The 18,317-nt window shown below is 43.0% G+C and overlaps 1 protein-coding gene and 1 non-coding gene across 2 annotated transcripts in view; one reads left to right on the top strand and one right to left on the bottom strand.

The window, feature by feature from the left end:
- Nucleotides 1-18,317, top strand: part of LOC105990063 (basic salivary proline-rich protein 1-like) — a 183,614-nt gene that overhangs the window by 140,108 nt on the left and 25,189 nt on the right. The window lies entirely within an intron of this gene.
- Trnaa-ugc lies at nucleotides 7,637-7,708 on the bottom strand. Its single transcript has one exon. It is a non-coding gene; the product is annotated as a tRNA-Ala (tRNA).

Genomic DNA, 18,317 nt, shown 5'->3' with positions numbered 1-18,317 from the left:
AGCATTGTTGCCTCCTTTGTTTTTCCCCTACCATCCCTTCCCTCCTACCTCCTCAGCTACATCCCCCCACCTTATTTTTTTCTTTTTAAAAAACAAGAATATGACAAACATTGTTTAGATTTTTCTTGAAACTGCATGATATGTATGAATGAGAGATTTTAGGGGTGGGTCCTGGAGGTTGAACTTAGGGGCTCCAGCATGAAGTACTCTACCTCATGTGCCATGCCCTCAGCCCTGATAAGAGCTTTTCAATAGAAATGTAGTTGTGTTCTCAACAATTAGTGAAGTGGTGAGGGTTGTTTGTTTGTTTTTGTCCAGCACTGGGGTTATAACACAAGGCCTAGGCACTGTCTTTTGGCATTTTTACTTTAGGTTGGAGCTCTACCACTTGAACCACCGCTGCATTTCTGGCCTTCATTTTGTGTGTGCTGGTCCTGGGACTTGAACTCAGGGCATGAGCACTGTCCTTGAGCTTTGTGTTCAAGGGTAGTGCTCTACCACTTTGAGCTACAGCTCTACTTCTGGCTCTTGATGATTAATTAGAGATAGGAGTCTCACTGACTTTCCTGCCCAGGCTGGCGTGGGAGCAGGATCCTCAGATCTCCTTAGTAGCTAGGATTGCAGGCATGAGCCATAGCATTTGGCCTACTTCTGGCTTTTTGATATTAACTGGTGATCAGAATTATTTTCTCAGGCTTTCCTGCCTGAGATAGCTTCGAACCATGATCCTCAAATCTCAGCCTCTTGAGTAGTTAGGAATACAGGTGTGAGCTACCAAAAGTGTATTTTATAGTTGGTTTGTTTGAATCCAAATCAAAGCCCTGTCTACATTTTGCATTTGTTAGCACATGTCTTAGGCGTCGGTGGAATGTCCTGCACTGTGGATTTTGCTGGCTTTTCCCTCACAGTGTCACTCTCCTTTAGCCCCAGTATTCACTCATGAATAGCAAACTGATCAGTGGGTCTTGAGATTAGGTTAGTATTTCACAAGTGGTGCTTTGTATACATAAAAGGCGTCTTCCCAGTTTTTATAGTTATTATTATCATTATTACTATTATTATTAATGGGACTGGAATACCCTTGTGCATGCTTGGCAAGCACATTACCACTGAACTACATCTCTGGCTCCTACTAGTATCTCTCTCTCTCCCTCTCTCTTTCTCTTTCTCTCTCTCTGCTAGCCCTGGGGCTTGAACTCAGGGCCTGGACACTGTCCCTGTGCTTCTTTTTTGCTCAAGGCTTGCGCTCTACCACTTGAGCCACAGCGCCACTTCTGGCTCTTTCTGTGTATGTGGTACTGAGGAATCAAACCCAGGGCTTCCTGCATGCTAAGCAAGCACTCCACCACTAAGCCACAGTCCCAGCCCTCAGTATTTCTTTTTTAATGATGTGGATCTTGATGTGGTCCCTCTGATCCTTCCTTTTAAAAGCCTTTTACTTGGTAGAGTCAGCAGCTATGAATGACTGTCGCCTGGATTCATTGACTCATTGATGTATCAATGATTTTGTAATCTTGAAAAACAATTCACAAAAAGGTAGGACATATGCTTGATTTTTTCTCTTTTCTCTTCCTTTCTTTCTGTCTTCCTTCCTAATTTCTATTCTTTCCTCCTTCTCTTTTTTCCTTCCTTGCTTCCTTCCTTTCTTCCTTGCTTCCTTCCTTCCTTTCCTCCTTCCCTCCTTCTTTCCTTCCTAGTGGTACTAGAGTTTGAGTTCAGGAACCTCTACCACTTGAGCCATGCATTATTTTTCAAATAAGGTCTCACTTTTTGTCTAGACGTCAGTTCTCCCATTTATACTTACCGTGTAGCTAGGATGATACCAATGAGAAGTAGTCATGAACTTTTGACCAGACTGGCCTCACACTTTGATCCTCCAATCTCAACCTCCTAGTACCTGTAATAGTAAATAAGCCCAACTTACTGTTATTTTAGGAACTTTCATGTGTGGCCAGTGAGTTTTATTGCTGTCTGTGTTGTGCTTACAACTAGGTAAGTGATATTAACAAATAGACACTGTCAGAGACAATAAAAAGTAAAAAAAAATTACTTATATGACTGATTAGGTACCTTTTCCTCTTTAAAAATGTTCTTTTATGCCTGGCCTGGTGGTATACACTTGTAATTATAATACTTGGTGGGGGGGGGAGAGAGGAAGAAGGACTATGTGTTTGAGGACAGCCTGTCTTTTATTTTATCTTATTTATTTATTTTGGTCAGTCCTTTTGTCTGAACTCTGGGCCTGGGCACTGTCCCTCAGCTCTTCAGCCCAAGGCTAGTGCTCTACCACTTGAGCCACAGTACCACTTTGGCTTTTTTTCTGCTTCTGTAGTGCTGAGGAATTGAACCCAGGGCCTCATGCATGCAAGGCAAGCACTCTACCACTGAGCCACCTTCCTAGCCCCCAGCCCATCTTTTAAGTCAGATACTGCCTCAATAAAAAAATATTTCTAAAAAAGTGAGACATTGCCTCCCGAAAAGAAAAAAAATCCTGTGCAGTTACAGTATGATTAAAGCTAATGTTCAGAAGAGGGAAGTAGAGTGAGAGGATTTTCATTTCCTGCAAAGATGAGCATCATCCAACACTGTCACTTAAAGTACAAGCCAGAGCAAAGGAAGAGTGGAAAAAAAGAGAAAGCAGGAAATAGACTCAACGGTGAACCAGGGGGAAGAGGAATCAAGTGAAGCTTCCCTGACAGCCCCAAATGAGCTTTCTAGAAAGGTCTTCTGTGTTGAGAGATCAGCTTTACTGTTATAGTTGATGAAGGACAGATTTCATTCCATCTCGGTTGGTTGAGCTGAAAGTGTTCCATGTTTCTGTCTGAGTTCTTCCTTGTAAACAATTTCCCACATAGTCACTTGTCTTTTGGAATGTGAAATCAGAGGCATTAGACAGTTGTACTATCTAATAATTTTGATCTCTTCAAGCTCAAGAGTAAGTTCAGTTGGGGTAGTTGAAGACTGACCCATCATTTAGATTCAATTCTTGGGACAGTGTGTAGAATTCTTAGGACCATGTGCAGCCCAGGAGGTGGCCTTATTCCTTCAGGAAAAGCAGCAGGTGACAGGGAGGGGAAAACCAAGGGGAAGAGGTAAGAAGGAGATGGCATGGAAAACTGGTAGACAGGCGTGTGGTTATAGGCAAAAGGAAAATCTTTGTACTGGAGAACCTGAGAAAAACTTGGTTTGTCCTGAGCTAGTCTTTCCATTTATGAAATAGTATAAGATTATGGGCATGAGCCACCAGTGCCTGGATCTTTTTTTGTTTTTGTTTTTGGCCAGTCCTGGGGCTTGAACTCAGGGTCTGGGCACTGTCCCTGAGCTGCTTCTGCTCAAGGCTAGCACTCTTATCATTTGAGCCACAGCTCTACTTCCAGCTTTTTCTGTATATGTGATAGTGAGGAATGGAACCCAGGGATTCATGCATGCTAGCAAGCACTCTGCCACTAAGCCACATTCCAAGCCCACCCTCTTCTATCTAAACACACTCACAAAAAGCGTGTCTTCTGGGCTGGGAATGTGGCTTAGTGGTAGAGCTTGCTTAACATGCATGCAGCCATGGGTTCTGTTCCTCAGTACCATTAAGCAGAAAAAGCTGGCACTGTGGCTTAAGTGGTAGAGTGCTAGCCTTGAGCAAAAGAAGCTCGGGCCCTGAGTTCAAGACCCAGGATTGGCAAAAAAAAAAAAAAAAAGTGTGTCTCCTACTATGCAGAAAGAGAGCCAGGTGCAATGGCAGGCCAGAAGGCCACTGCAGCCTTCTGGGCCACAGCAATGTTTCCTGCTGACCTTCAGCTTAGTGTTCATATTACTTTCCTGGGCTCCTCATCCCCATAATGCTAACCTTCAGCTCTCAGAGTAAGAGTGAATTCTTTCTCTTAGCCTCTTTTCTTTTGTTTCTTTTATTATTTTTTTATGCGGGTACTGGGACTTAAACTTAAGGCCAAAGCACTCTCCCTTCGCTTTTTCATTCTAGGCTGGAGTTCTGCCACTTGAGCCACACCTTCATTCACTTCCAGCTCTTTTGCCCGTTAATTGGAGATAAGAGTCCTAAAGACCTTTATGCCTAGGTGGATTTTTAACAGTAATTGTCAGAGCTCAGCCTCCTGAGTAGCTCGGAGTACAGATGTAAGCCATTGTCACCTAGATAACCTTTTCCTTTTCCTTCTGTGGAACATAAGGCAATTTTATGGATGTGTAATTTCAAAACACTGTTTCTGTTGTCATCTGCACTAACTGTGAAATAGACTTTCCCTATGTCTACTGAGATAAATGTGTTTTTACTTCTTCACTGAGGAATCCAGCACAAGAGTTTATGTGTGATTTTATTTTCCTAAGAAGAGAACTGCTCACCAGAAAGAATGGGAAACATGATCACATTTGGCAAACTACCCTGTGACTCAGAAGCTAGCTTGGAATAAGATTAGAACAGACAAAAGGGATTTTGTCTTGTAATCTGTAGCTGTGGTCATTTTCTAAAACTATATATTACAACTGTGTGTTTAATGAGCTGTGACTGTTACATTTTACCAATGTATGTTTTGGGATACAGGGATGGAACCTAGGACCTCATATATCTGCCCCTCTTTAGCTATTCTCTGCCAATTATCTCTGTCTCTGATACTGGGGTTTGAAATCAAGGCCTCATGCTTTCTAGGCTGTGACTCTACTACTTGAGCTGTACCTTCTGCCATGATTTTTGGCGGTTATTTTTCCCCCTGGTTCTGGGGCTTGAACTCTGAGCCTGGGCGCTGTCCCTGAACTTCTTTTGCTCAAGGCAAGCACTCTATCACTTGAGCCACAGCAACACTTCCAGCTTTTTTGAGTAGTTTATTGGAGGGAAAAGTCTCATGGAGTTTCCTGTCCATGTTGGCTTGGAACCACAATCTTCAGATCTCAGCCTCCTGAGTAGCTAGGATTACAGGCGTGAGCTACTGGCACCAAGCCTAGTGGTGATTTTTAAGATAAGGGTTCAGGAACTTTTCTGCCCAGGCTAGCCTCAAATGTTTTTTTGTTGTTGTTGTTTTGTTTTGGGGTTTGTGTGGTGTGTGTGTGTGTGTGTGTGTGTGTGTTTTGTCAGTCATGGGGCTTGAACTCTGGGCCTGGGCACTGTCCCTCAGCTCTTCAGCTAAAGGTGAGTGCTCTATCACTTGAGCCACAGCACTTCTGGTTTTCTGGTAGTTTATTGAAGATAGAGTCTCAAGGACTTTTCTGCCCCGGCTGGCTTTGAACTGCAATCCTCAGATCTCAGCCTCCTGAGTAGCTAGGATTATAGGCGTGAGCCACCAGCGCCCAGCTTCAAATGGCTCTTTTAAATCTCAGCTTCTTAAATAGCTAGGATTATAGATGTGAGCCAGTAGTACCCAACTTACCTTGCTGTTAAAATATTACATTTTACTGGTAATTAGTATGTAACAATTTCCAAATGTTCATATTTATACTATGTGTTTCCCTTTATTGTACTCATGTGTGTGTGTGTGTGTGTGTGTGTGTGTGTGTGTATGTGTGTGTGCCCATCATGGGCTTGAACTCTTGGCCTGTGTACTATCCCTGAGCTTTAACCTTGATCGTTCTACCACTTGAGCCACAGCTCTACTAGCTGCTTTTTTGGTGGTTAATTGGAAATAAGAATCGTACAGACTTTTCTGTCTGGTCTGGCTTTGAACCACGATCTTCAGATCTCAGCCTTCTTAGTATCTAATAATACAGGTGTGAGCTTCTGGAACCTGGCTCTTGAAAAAAAGCACTTTTGCCTTTAATAAGATTAAACATCTTTTAAAAGTTTAATGTGGTGACATCTGAGGTGACATTCTGATCTTTTAAAATCATAAATGTTCTACCTTTTTATTTAGTGCTTTGAATGTACCTAAAATTTCTAAATAAATCTATGTTAAGAAGGGGTGTTAGTGGTGCATAATTTCACACTTGGGAATCTGAGACAGGAGTATCTTGAGCTCAAGATATAATAAAACCGTGTTTCAACATCCTATCCCCAAAAAGAACAACAAAAAATGAAAAAGAACGAAAAAAGGGAAGATTAGATCCAACACCTTTTTTCTTGGTCGGTCATGGGGCTTGAACTCTGGGCCTGGGCACTGTCCCTGCGCTCTTCAGCTCAAGGCTAGCGCTCTACCTTGAGCCACAGAGCCATTTCCGATTTTCTAGTGGTTAATTGGAGATCAGATTCTCACGGACTTTTCCGCCAGGACTGGCTTTAAACTGTGATCCTCAGATCTCAGCCTCCTGAGTAGCTAGGATTACAGGCGTGAGCCCCTGGCGCCCCGGCTAGACCCAATATCTTTCTTAGCAACAATGGCCTACCTTTAGAGTCATGTATGGGCCTCTTCTTTATCCTTCTTTGGGCCAACATCCTGTGGCCAGGAGGGAACCCCATAGCCAAGAGTAATCCAGGGGAGGCCATGCATACGAAATGTATTCAGAGCTTGGCTATGTACGCTGAGATGTCCCTGGGCAGACATGAACGGCCCCTTGTACTATAGAATGGAGGTAAGTGAGTTAGAGAAGGAAAACTTGGCTACAGAACATTTTGAAGGTATATTTTTAAAAGGTAAAATATTAGAATATTATTTAGTTAATGATGCAACTACTAAAATATTGAAACATATCATATTTGAGTTTTCATTTACAGTCTTGTTCTCTTTTTTAAAAAAAATTCAGTCTTGGGCTGGGAATGTGGCTTAGCAGTAGAGTGCTTGCCTAGAATGCATGAAGCCCTGGGTTCGATTCCTCAGTACCACATATACAGAAAAGGCTCGAAGTGGCACTGTGTTTCTAATGGTAGAGTGCTAGCCTTCAGCAAAAGAAGCTTAGGGACAGTGCCCAGGCCCTGAGTTCAAGCTCCAGGACTGGAAAAAAAATCAGTCTTATTCTCTTTTTGTCATGAACATTGGAGAACATTGGGCACATTGTTTATTATGATTAGTAGTAGTTCCTATTATTAATTTGGTTTCTTTGACCTCAGATGCATACTTCTCTTGCCTCAGCCTCTCAAAGAGTGAGTTAATTTGTTCCTATTCTCTAGCAGGCATTTTTTACCTATAGGTCTAGTCCATGACATAGATAAAAAGCTCTATCTGGAGACATATTCTATAAGCATTCAGGTTTTTACAATAATCATATAAAATCACTCCAAGAGTGTTAAGAACTAGCTTTTCTTTTCTTTTTTTCTTGGTTTTCTTTTTTGTTGCCAATCTTGGGGCTTGAACTTAGGGCCTGGGCTCTGTCCCTGATCCTCTTTGTACTCAAAGCTAGTGCTCTACCTCTTGAGCCACAGCACTATTTCTGGCTTTTTCTGAGTAGTTTATTGGAGGTAAGAGTATCATGGTCTCTCCTGCCTAGGCAGGCTTTGAATCATGATCCTCAGATCTGAGTGGCTCCTAAGTAGCTAGGATTATAGGCATGAGCCACTGGCACCAGGTAAGAACTAGCTTTTCAAGTAGAGTTAGCATAGTGAGGGAGACAGCAAATCAACAGGGCTCTGATATTTACCTTTTTATTTTATTTATTTTTTGGGGTCCAGTTGTGGGGCCTGAACTCTGGGCCTCAGCTCTTTTAGCTCAAGGCTAGCGCTCTAACACTTGAGCTACAGCGCCACTTCTGGCTTTTTTCTTTTTTCTTATGTGGTGCTGGGGAATCGAACCCAGGACCTCATGCATGCAAGGCAAGCGCTCTACCACTGAGCCACCTCCCCAGCCCCATACCTTTTTATTTAAAAAATATATATATATTAAAAGACATATAGAAATATGTTTCTTTCCCTGGAGGAATCTGTAAGCTGAATGAAAAGACAGGAGAAATATACAAAGACAGGCCAGTGTTATGGGAAGGGACACTAAAGGACAAGGGGCCAGTGGTGGGGTGTCTGGGCTGGGCTCCACTCTGTGACTCAGAGATGTTCTGGCACCAGCAGGGGAGGTGACATTCTGGGAGGGGACAAAGATAAGGAAGGTCACAAGAAAATGGTACTACGTGCATTTGGGGACCTGAACAGGTAGTAGTTTGGGTGGAGGGGACAGTTTGTACAGAAAAACAAGGCAGGATGGTAGGCACAATGGATAGTATCATTCCATGTGGGGTGTGAGAGTAGGCTTTGTCCTGAAGGAAGTGGACAGTTATTGAAGGTGTTTGAAACCTGGATGAGGGGATAGAGTCTGTGACTTGGAGAGAATGAATGTGTGACTTTGCTTGGATGATCTGGCAGAAGAGGATAAGAACTAGGCAGATGACAGAGGTCCTGAGCTCGTGGACCACAGAAAGCCAAAGATCTGATATTTGGGAAATATTTCCTCTCTATACAAAAACAGTGAAACATACTGGTGCTGATGGTTCATGCCTATAATCTAGCTATTGAGAAAGCTGAGATCTGAGAGTTGAGGTTCAAAGCTAGCCTGGGTAGGAAAGTACCTAAAGCTCTTTCTCCCAATTAACCCCCAAAATGGTAAAAGTGGAGCTGTAGCTCAAGTGGTAGGGTGCCATCCTTGAGTGAAAAAGCTAAGGGACTGTGTTCAAGCTCCAGTGCAGGCACAAAAAAATAAATATGTAGGGGCTGGGAAGGTGGCTCAGTGGTAGAGCGCTTGGCTTGCTATGCCTGAGGCCCTGGGTTCAATTCCCCAGCACCACATAAGCAAAAAGCCGGAAGTGGCACTATGGCTCAAGTGGTAGAGCGCTAGCCTTGAGCTGAAGAGCTGAGGGACAGCGCCTAGGCCCAGAGTTCAGGCCCCACGACCGCCCCCCCCAAAAAAATAAATAAATATGTTATAAATAAATTTAACCTCCCCCCCCAACACTGGAACATCATCTAATGGGCTTCTGAACATTGAAATATAATAGAGTTATGTTCTATGCAGTTATTCTATTGTTATTATTCTGAGTGAGATGAAAAAAAGTAACACCCATTTTTTCCACAAACCACACTCCTATTTCATGACCTCCTAATGTTTTGTTTTATGATGTGAGCTGTCTGCTTCTCTCAGTGAAGGATACAAGAGCATCACCAAACTCATTATTTTAAGTAAGATTAAGTACATTGCCCCAAATCCAACCTGTGCTATATCAGTATGTTAACTTTAGCTGTACAGAGCTTTGGAAAGTGCTAAAGACTCCATGGTGTGCCTTTAGCACTTACCAATTTAGCAGTTTATCACAACGATTACATTTTTATTTAAAACTATCACGAGGGGTGGGTAAGAGGGGAAGAAAGGCCTTGGCTTTAGGAAGTGGGCGAGTTTGCTCTTCCCGGAGGATGGCTGGAGGGCCTGGGGCAGCATCACTGAGGAGAGTAAGTTCATAAACTCCAATACCCTTTGCCCCTCTGCCCTTCTGCAATTAGGTAAGTTAGAGCTAACACCAAGAGAATATTTATCATGGATTTCCACACACACTGAGTCACACGCTCTGGCTGAATTTCCTGGCAACTGAGACACCGAAGAATGTTGCAGCAATGAATTTATCTGTGATTAATTCATGGGAACTTGAAGTGATTTTTTTTCCTCCTTACTGTTGATTGTGTATCAATGTTATTAAGCCGTTCAGCATGTGAAATTATATCTCCCTCCCCCCATGAATCACCTTGAAAAACTGGTTAGCTTGTTAAGGTAATTTTCTTGATGATAGTCCTTTTGTGATTGGGGGGAGGGAGAGGGGAAGCACACAGGGGTCTTTTGTGAATTTTTTAGTCTGTGAGGGACACAGACTAAAGCCAGTTCCTTGCCCTTGCCGGGCACCAGTGGCCTGTAATCCTAGCTACTCAAGATGCTGAGATCTGAGGATCACAGTTCAAAGCCAGCCCAGGCAGGAAAGTCCGTGAGACTCTGTATCTTCAACAAACTACCAGAAAACCGCAAGTGGCGCTGTGGCTCTGCTGGTAGAGCGCTCACCTTGAGCTGAAGAACTGAGGGATAGTGACCAGGCCCAGAGTTCAAGCCCCAGGACCACCAAAAAATAAAATAAAATAAAGCCAGTTCCTCTTGCAGAACTACAAGCACCTTTGAAAGGGAATAAAGTATGGCAAATTGGCTAAAAGCCTGGATTCTGAAGCAACATCATGAAGGTTCAAATCCAAGCATAGTGGTAGTTACTAAACCTGTCTGTGCTTCAGTTTGGTCATTGGCCTTGTCAAGTCTTTATGAGATAAGATGTGTTTATTACCTATGATGCACCTGAAGTGCTACTTACCGAAAGCACTTGGTAAATTTGACATTTTGAGGAGATTATATATATATTATTATTATTATTATTATTAGGGAAAGCAATGGGAAAGATGTCTGTTTAGAAAGGCATTGAGAGTTAGAGTCATAATTATGTGGGTCCAATAGTTGTTCTTTCTTTTTTTCTTCTTCAAGATCGCTTCAGCTGTTTGAATGATGTTCATTGCTATTAGTTGGATTGTAATTCTAAAGTCAGAGAAATGGCATTGTTCCAAGTATTGTTCTGTCCTGTTTGCATTTTACTAAGAATGTATATTGTTTGTGTGGATGCACACTTTTAAGGAGGAATATTCAATAGTAAATAGGTAAGCAGGAAGAGAGGTTGAGAGTTAGAATGAATGAAGGCAGGGGATCTTGCTTGCTTTGTGCTTTCTGTAGCTAGTGAATTTTCATTGAAAGGCTTTGTACAAGGGAAAGTTTTGCTGTAATTCAGGGGACTCAAATGTTAAGTTCAGCTGAAGCAATGACTCACAGTTACTAAGACTCATCCAGCTCCTTCATTTTATTATTTTATTTACCATATTGTATCCTGTATTAGGGCTTGAACCAGGGCCTCACACTTGCACTTAACTTTTTCAGCTTAAAGCTGCCACTCCACCATCTGAGTCACACTTCTACTTCCTGCCTTTTGCTGGTGAATTAGAGATAAGAGTTCCATAGACTTTCCTGCCAGGGCTAGCTTGAAACCACAATCCTCAAATCTCACCCTCCTGAGTTACTAGGATTACCAGTATAATGCCCCAGTGCCAGGAAAGTGCCTTCATTTTAGACAACAAATTAAGGTTGGTCTTTTTCCTATAGTTAGCAAATTACTTCAGATTATGTCAAATTGAGGTTCATTTACTTGAGCTTTTATAAACTCTTGGCAAAGCATCTCCCTCAGTCATCCTGAGCCGTATCCAAATAGCAAAAACCAAACCAAACACCAGAAACAAGAAAGAGGAACATGGACAATGGGGCCTTTTGTGGCCTCCCTCCCTTCCTTCTCCTTGCTCTCTTGAGATTTTTCTGCTCAGGTTTTCCTAAAGTCTCTCTGTGTCCCTTGGCCGAAAAGGAGCCATTTTTGTGGAGCTCATTAGAAGTGGGTGTGAACTTTTCTTCCTGTCTGAAGGATCTCAAGTCACAAAAAGGGCTTTTCATTCTCCCGGAGTTGATCCAGAGCAGGGAACGGAGACCATTTGGAAGGCTTGTGCCAAGCACCAGTTCCTCCCCTGCAGGGCTGGGGAAGGCTGAACAGAAGCTCCTGTCCCTTTACAAAGACTGGGACAATGGTTGGTCTCCCTGGCAGGGAACCCAAGGCCAGCCCAATTGCCAGGCTATGCCCTGTTGCTGGGACTAAAGCAGCTGAAGAGGACATGGGTCTCCCATCTGCCTCCGCAGGGTTAGAAGAGCAAGAAAGTCCTGCAAGGTCATCCTGTTAGGTTAAATCTGCATACCACCTAATATTCTTCAGTAATTATGGAGGACAGAGTTAAGACAAAAATAATGAGGGTACATGTGGTTTTCTTTTGTGTTAAGAAGATTATATCTGGCTTATCTCTCCTCCTGAACCTTAATTCCAATTATCTTTATAAGCAAATAAAGCCAGTTAAACTGTGGTTTGCACTGAGACTGACAACAGCCACAATCTCCAGATTGATGTACATGCTGAATTAGAACATGTGCCGAGAGTAATTGCCACCTAGGATAGTGTGGGTTTCAGCTGTGACTCTCACTCATCTGCAAAGAACTATGACATCTAGCACAGCACAAATCACTGAGCAGTGTGTCCACGTCAAAGAGATCTTCTACCTCAGCCATACCATTTTTGTAGTAACCAGGGAAAGGCTATACATCTTCTACTTAGTGGTTTTTTGTTTGTTAGTTTTGGGCCAGTACTACTGTTTGAACTCATGGCCTAGGCATTGGCCCCTTAGCTTTTTCCACTGAAGGCTAGCACTCTACCACTCAAGCCACACTTCCATTTCCATCTTTCTGCTAGTTACTTGGAGATAAGCATGTCACAGGCTTTTCTGTTCAGGTTAGCCCTAGGGCACACACACACACACACACACACACACACACACACACACACACACAGACTTTTTTTTAAATAATGATATACACTAATTCTTTATTAATTTAATTAGTTTTTTAGATGGAGTCTTGCTATATTGTCTAGATTGCTCTCAAACTCTCAAACTCAAGTACTAACTCTTTACTTTTAACAAATCAATGAGGTTTTGTTGTGTTTTGTTTTGTTACAATGTTGGGGATAGAGCCCAGAGCCTTATACACAGTAGGCAAGTGTTCATTCATTTAGCTACATCCCCAGCTCATAAATTAATTTATTGGGGGGAGTCTGGTCGTGGGGCCTGAACTCTGAGCCTGGGCACTGTCCCTCAGCTCTTCAGCTTAAGGCTAGTGCTCTACCACTTGAGCCACAGCGCCACTTCTGGCTTTTTTCTTTTTGCTTATGTGGTGCTGAGGAATCGAATCCAGGGCCTCATGCATGCAAGGCAAGCGCTCTACCGTTGAGCCATCTTCCCAGCCCCATCCCAGAGACTTTTATCTCCAATAAACCACTGAAAAACCAGAAGTGGAGGCATGACTTAAGTAGTAGAATGCCAATCTTGACCAAAAGAGCCAGAGTGTAATATGAGTTTGTGAGTCTTCTCAAGAATATCAGGCTGGGCTGAATACTCTCCTTTCACCCTATTTTAGAAGCTTAGGCATCAATGAGGTTCATGGGGTTACTTTCAGGACCTTAATCCCTCCCTCCCCGCTTTCCATTTCCCTTTCTTCAAAGCCACCAACATGAGAGTAAAAAGGAACCCCAGGCTACATTATATATTTAGCCTTACCCTTGTTCCAAAACACCATATTTTTTTTCTTGCAACTTCAGTTTTCCTTTATTTTTTGGAGGTGGTATAATATGCAGTCTAGAATGGTCTCACCTCATTCTTCATCATACATTTTAAATATTGACATAAACCATATACTACGAAGTTCACCATTTAACATCTACGATTCAATGGTTTTAGTACACTTACAGGATTATATAACCATCACCAATACCTAATTCCGAAGTTTTCCATCACACCCCCCCCCCCGCTCCCCTGCAAAAAAAAAAGCCCTGTACTTCTTCTACATGTTCTCCTCTCCCAGCCCCTGGCAATGAATCCTCTCCCTGTGTCTGTGGATTTGCCTCCTGCTTATGTGATATAAATAGACTTACATGCTCTGCAGCATTTACAGTCTGCTTTTTACTTAGCATATTTTTCAGGGTGCTTCTAGTATCGTGGCATGCATCCACACTTCGTTCCCTTCTGTTGTCAAAGAAGGCTGTGTTTTATTTAGCTGTTCTTGAGTTCACAAACATTTTGTGTTGTTTCCACCTTTTAAATTCTGACGAATCATTTCTGCTGTGTGCATTCATGGACAAGTTCTCACATGTACAGATGTTTCCTGGCCTCTTGGATGTCTATCTTAGAGCAGAATAACTGGATGTCTTAGTCAGCATGAGCTGCTATAAGAAAATACTACAGACTGTGTGACTTGTAAAACAGATGTTCATTTCTCCCACCTCTGGAGCCTGGAAACACAAGAGTAAAGTATAGGCAGGGGCCATTTTTGGTGAGGGTTCTCCTCTTAGGTTGTAGATAATGTTTATCATTATTATTATTATCACCATCATCATTATTATTTTTGACTTACATGGCTCTTCCTGGTTTTGTGTGTATGTGTATTTGTGTGTGTGTGTGTGTGTGTGTGTGTGACAAAGAGATAGAGAGAGAGGAGAGGAGAGGGAGAGAAAGAGAGACACAGGTCATTTCTCATGAAGGCACTAATCCTATCATGAGATCACAAGCATGGTCTAACCTAATTGTACTTAACCCCCAAAGATTCTTCTCAAATACCATCATATCCCAGGGTTAAGGTTACAACATATGAAATTTGAGGTGACATAAACATTCAGTTCTTAGTATGGGGCCATGTGGTAATTCTGTGTTCTAAACCTCACCGTTTCCCAATCCCTCCATGTCTCCACCTCCTCAACCTGACTGTCCATCTCCATCACCTTAGCCGCCTCTAGGTGTGTCTGCAATCTCACTGAGCTTTGATTTGCACTTCCCCAGTGATGAATCACACTAAATACCTTTTATATGCTTGTTGCCCATTTATACGTCTTCTTTGGAGAAATGTCTGTTCAAGAGCCTTGTCCATTCTAATCAGGATTATTTGTATTTTCACTGCTGAATTTTAAGCCTGTGGACCACATTTTTACCAGATAGGGGATTTGCAAAAGTCTCCCACTATTCTTTGGTTTATCTTTTCATCTTTTTTAATTTTTTATTTTATTTATTTATTTAGCCAGTCCTATGGGTTGAACCCAGGGCCTGGGCACTGTCCCTGAGCTTCTTTTGCTCAAGGCTAGCATTCTACCACTCGAGCCACAGTGCCACTTCTGGCTTTTCCTGTGTATGTGATACTGAGAAATCGAACCCAGGGTTTTATGCATGCTAGGCAAGCATTCTACCACTAAGCCACCTTCCTAGCCTGACCTTTTTTTTTTTAACCCATGACTATTTTTATTTTTGAATTAGCATACATTGGTAATATGAGGTTCATTGTGATTTTTCCACATGTACACAGTAAATTTTAAAAATTCACTCTCTCCACCACCTTCCTTTTCTTTTCACCTTCTTGGTAACATTCTTCAAAGCATGAGTGTTTGGTTTTGATGAAGCTCCCCTTTAAAAATTTTACTTGGCCAGGCATTGGTGGCTCACACCTATAATCCTAGCTACTCAGTAGCTGAGATCTGAGGATTGAAGTTCAAAGCCAGGCTGGGCAGGGAAGTCCATGAGATTCTTATCTCCAACTAGCCACCAGAAAACTGGAAGTAGAGCTCAAAGTAGTAGAGCACTAGCCTTGAGTGAAAAAGCTCAAGGATAGCACCCAGGCTGTGAGTTCAAGCCCCATGACCAACAACAAAATTTTTTTTTTTGTCTAATTGTGCTTTAGATACCACAAGAAACCAGATATTGCTGAGTGCCAGTGGCTCACGTCTGTAATCCTAGCTACTCAAGAGGCTGAAATCTGAGGATCATGGTTCAAAGCCAGTTGGGGCAGGAAATCTGTGAGACTCTTATCTCCAATTAACTACCAGAAAACTGGAAGTGGTGCTATGGCTCAAAGTGGTGGAGTGCTTGCCTTGAGCAGAAGAGCTAAGAGACAGCACCCAGGCCCTGAGTTCCAGCTCCACGACAGACAGACAGACAGAGGAAAGAAGGAAGGAAAGAAGGAAGGAAAGAAGGAAGGAAGGAAGGAAAGATGGAAGGAAGGAAGGAAGGAAAGAAAAAAAGGGAGAGAGAGAGAGAAAGAAACTAGATATTGTTAAAAAATTGCAAAGCGGGGCTGGGAAGGTGGCTCAGTGGTAGAGTGCTTGCCTTGCATGCATGAGGCCCTGGGTTCAATTCCTCAGCACCACATAAGCAAAAAGAAAAAAGCCGGAAGTGGCGCTGTGGCTCAAGTGGTAGAGTGCTAGCCTTGAGCTGAAGAGCTGAGGGACAGCGCCCAGGCCCAGAGTTCAGGCCCCACGACTGGACCAAAAATAAAAAATTTTTTTAAAAAATTGCAAAGCTTCAACATACATTTTCCTCTGTTTCATAGTTTCACATCGCAGGTCTTTGATCTAGTTTGAGTTAACTTTTTTGTGTGAGGTAAGATGAAGTGTTGATACAGTTTGCTAGGAAAACAGTCTGTTTTCTTAGTGGCATGGTGCCAAGGAGTGCATCATTGAAGAATGGATTGTCAGCTATGAGGGACAAAGTTCCTAAGCTGCAGACTGACAATTTCTGACTGGGTACCGTGTGACAGGTAAACAGGACAGCAGGTAACTGACCACACTGGGCTTGCTTGCTGCAGTCTGGAGTTAGCAAGGTTTTCTGTTAAAGGTGATTTGGCCATTACAGTATAGGTGAAATTTCAACTTCCTGTGACTGTACCACTGAGTTCATGAAGAGAACAATTACAAAGCCCCACCAAGCACAGAATTTAGTCAGGAGAGGTGGGGTGAGATGCACTTGACAATCTCTTACCAAGTCCCTCGGTCTTTATGGTGACCCAAGCCTCAACTCTGCATTTCTCTCTGGGAAAGAGATGGTGAGAGGCCCAGGGCCCTCCTCCCCTATGTCTTCCTCTGCATTCATTCACTTCCTGGAGACCCTCCTCGCCCACCCCCACTCCCACTCCTCTCCATCCAGCATGTCCAGCGTGGACCATATCCACAAGCTGTCTTTAGTTAGGTTTTCTGTTGAGGTCAGATGTGTCCTGGCAGGGGATCAGAGAAAGAGAGAGAAATGAAGAAATGAGGCCAGGACCTACCTTTCTTCTGGATTCTTCTTGAAGGGCACTGCAGGCTGGCTGTGTTCTTCAGCCCCTGTCAACATGCCCTGGCAAAGCCCTGTCTAGGTGTCTGTCCTATAGCCATCCCCTGTACCCTTTGGGCCTGTTTAGTCTTTGTTTGGGACACTACTCTTAGAGGAGTTCCCTATATCCTGTGCACACCTTGGCAGAAGGGTTTCCATAGTGTAGTGGTTATCACGTTTGCCTAACATACCTTGGCAGGGTGTTTAGATTCCCCTCAGGTCACCCCAATTTTTTTTTTTGTATTTCTCTCATAGGAACCTTCTCATGGGCTTTTGAAAAAATTCCATGTTGTGAAATAAATTTATTTATTCTATAACTGTTTCTGAGTTACCTCCTATAATATCTGTCATGAGACACTGAGGACTTGGGTGAAGGGCATTGATAAAAACCCCATTCCCAAAAGCTTCCATTCTGGCCAGAGACAGAGAGTAACCCAGGAGATCCTTCATCCAGGGAGGCAGTAGAGATGAGGAAGGGCATTGTTGGGCTATGTAGAGCATGGCTCTCAGAAGGCCTCTCTGGGGGGACTAGTTTGTTGAACATAGTGCATGTGGCTAGCTCAAGGAGACATCCAGAAAGACAAGTAGCATATACAAAGATCCTTGGTATGAGAGAATAATGTAGAAACCGTGTAGTTGGAGGGAAGTGGACAAGGCAGAGAAGGAAGTTTTGGGGTAAAGTAGGCATAGGGACAGAGCATAGTAAGAACTTGGATTTGGGATTTTTTTTTTGGTCTGTATTTGAATTTGCTTTGTGATTTCCAGGGAGGCTCTCTACCATGTGTGCTGCTATACTCTCCTCCTTTTTTGCTTTTTTTTTTTTTTTTTGAGTATGGACTCATATTTAGGCCACGGCAGCAGCCTGGACCAAGATCCTTCTATTCACACTTCCAAATCACTAGGTTGAAAATGGCCAGCCACTGTGTGCAGCCATGGTGCTGCTCCTGAAGCTGGGATCATGGGTACACACCACTGTGTCCCACAATTGGTTGCCAATTTCATGATCCTGCCAATTTCAGCCTCCTAAGTAGTTAGGATTATAGATACGAGCCACTGTACTAGCTCTATTGGTGAATTTTAAGCAAAAGAATGGCAAAGCCTGCCTTGTGATTTTTAAAAGTTCACGCCGGTCACCATGTGTAGAAAAGACTGAAGAGGATGAGAGCTGAAGCAGGAAATAGTGCTAGTCAAGAGCCCAGGAACTTCAAGACAGTGGGTGAGGGGACTCTGGCAGCTATGCTGGCCACATCCCAACTTTAGACAGAACCATCCATCAATGTCACCATGAAGACAGTTACCCACATAATCCCTTCCTTTCCTCTTCTGTGTAGTTTTAGGAGGTCCTCTAGCTCAGGGAGCCTGAGTATCAATAGCATGGAAATATATGGAGAGAGAGCCTTCTTCTTCCCAGAAGATGGCTTGATGTCCCAAGAGACCAGAATTAAGCTGAAGGTGGGAGAGGGTAAGGATAAAGAAAAGAAACCCAAGGAAGAGGTTGGGGGAAAAGATAGAAGGGACTACACAGAGATATGGTGTTTTCTGGAGAGTGTGGTAGTGGGAGCTGGGCGGGGGTCAGGCACTGAAATTAATTCTGTGCCCTTGAAAGTGTTACTCACCTTCTTTGAACTTGTTGCTGCTGCTGCTCCTTCTCCTTTCTTCTTCTTCTTCTTCTTCTTCTTCT

This window comes from Dipodomys ordii, unplaced genomic scaffold, assembly GCF_000151885.1.
Source record: "Dipodomys ordii isolate 6190 unplaced genomic scaffold, Dord_2.0 Scaffold62, whole genome shotgun sequence".
NCBI classification, from domain to species: domain Eukaryota; kingdom Metazoa; phylum Chordata; class Mammalia; order Rodentia; family Heteromyidae; genus Dipodomys; species Dipodomys ordii.
This window is presented reverse-complemented; position numbering and strand designations above follow the sequence as displayed.